This window comes from Apis dorsata, unplaced genomic scaffold, assembly GCF_000469605.1.
Source record: "Apis dorsata unplaced genomic scaffold, Apis dorsata 1.3 scaffold_986, whole genome shotgun sequence".
Taxonomy (NCBI): Eukaryota; Metazoa; Arthropoda; class Insecta; order Hymenoptera; family Apidae; genus Apis; species Apis dorsata.
The window spans coordinates 9,238-11,525 of NW_006264089.1; the positions used below are offsets into that span (position 1 = coordinate 9,238).

At 13.9% G+C, this 2,288-nt stretch overlaps 1 protein-coding gene across 1 annotated transcript in view; it reads left to right on the forward strand.

The window, feature by feature from the left end:
- LOC102679806 (general transcriptional corepressor CYC8-like) overlaps positions 1-2,288 on the forward strand; it is a gene marked incomplete at its 5' end in the record, with an annotated part of 7,511 nt that overhangs the window by 2,348 nt on the left and 2,875 nt on the right. The gene's annotated exons all lie outside the window — the stretch shown is intronic.

Genomic DNA, 2,288 nt, shown 5'->3' on the forward strand with positions numbered 1-2,288 from the left:
AACATTAAAAATAATTTGAATATTTATATATCTATTAATATTATATGTTTAAATATAGATAAAATTAATTTTATCTTTATAAAATAAAAATATGACTACTAAGAAAAATACAAAGAAGAAAAATAATATGATGTATAAAAATGGTTTTGAAATTTAATCTAATTGAATGTATAATCATCACGAAAAATAAAAATCATATATAAAATTAATAATTGGTATATAAGAAAATAAATGATTTAATAAGACGAAAATAGAATTTTAGTAAAGAATTATGTATAAATGTTTTAAAAAAGAATTTTTTTTATTTAAGAGAGACTTTTTTATTTAAAAGAGAATTGATATATTTTGAAGAAAAAGATTATATAAAAAAAATAATTAAATAATATTTTAATGATTTTTTTTATAAAATTTTTCAAGTTTCCCATTTTTTTATTTAATTTTTAAAAATTTAAAAAATATTTATTTTTATTAAAGAATAAAATATTAAATATAAATGCAAAAAGATTAAAATATTATTTGTGAGAGAATTGGAAGACATGTGGAGATGGAAGACATGAGATAAAATAATTTTATACAAATTTCACAATAAAATATTTTTGTTTGAATATTTACTAACATCTCAAAATAATATTAATATTATAATATAAATATATAAATAAATAAATAAAAATATATATATATATATACACACAATATAACAGACTATAATTAAGATTTTCTAAAATTAATAAATATTTTGTAAATAATTTTGCTTCTTTATTTGTAAATTTTTATAATGTTATAAAATTTAAATTTATATAAAAACTTGTATTTTTTTATTTTTTATATATCTAGACTATTATTTAATTATATATTTAGATAATGTTATTTTATTGATTTTGTTTTTATTGATTCATTTTCATTAATAATTTTTAGTACAGCATTTTTAATATATGATTAAATGAATTTATTTGACAATTGTTAGATTTGTATTTGAACTATCTATTAAAATATTCAAATTTTCATCATAATTTGTTTATTGAAGAATATCTATATCTTGTATAAATTACGTAAGAATTAAATTATTTTAATCTATTATGATACATATATCAAACTTTCATTGATTGCATCTCTCATATCTCTAAAAGAGAGAAAGATAGAACTTTAAAACAATATTTAACTTTAAACTGGAAACAATGAGAGTTGATACATATATATAATATTGAATATATTTTCACATAAAATTAATAATATTTCATAAAAATCAATACACAGTGATAAAAATTTCATATAAATAAAATAATAATTTATATTTTTCAGCACAAATTAAATATAAAAATGTATTTCCTTTAATAAAATAAATTTAGATTAATAAATTTGCTTAAAATAATCGTAATGTGATCTATATAGAGCAGTTTATATTGAAGTATACATTCTTTTTTTTTTAATATGGGAAATATAAAAATATATCAAATTTTTCTATATATCAAGTCTTCTCAAACTTCTCTCTTTATATATATATCTATATATATAAATATAAAAAAATATAATTTAACTAATTATTAAAATTAATAATATATATAAATAATATAATATAAATAAACAAAAACAAATTAAAAATTTATATTTTATTTGTTTTAATAAAATAAAAATTTCAATGAAAAGTAAATTAATGTTTTAAAATATTAAATATTATATGCTTTAATCAAACTGATAATATACTACAATATAAAGTATATATATAAAGTATACAATATAAAGTATATCGTTCTTTTGCTTGTAATTTGACCAACTTTAAGATAATTTGATATACTTCAGATTTATTTATTAATAACTTTTATATTTATGTTTATATATAATTCGTTAAGCGTTTTTAACACATGAAAATATTTTTATTTTTCCTGTTATTTTTTATCAAATTTTTTTTGTTATATTGAATTAAGATTAGACTGTGAAAGCTAAATACCGAATATTATTTTAAAAAATTTCATAATATTTGTATACTATATATTAAGTATTGTTTTGTTAAAAAATGAAAATATTTTCAAGTCTCATTTGGCAGTCTCATTTTTAAGTCGCAAAATCGAATAAATTTTTTTTCAACATTTTATTAGATTGATATAATATAACTATTTTTATGTTTTTATTTTATTTATATTTTATTTTTTGTCATAATATTTTATTTTTATAAAATTATAAATTATTATAAATATAATTAAATAAATGATATTTATATATTATATTTGATATTTTTGATTATTTATTTATTTATTTTTGAATATGATATCTACTTTATTAAAAATGATGTA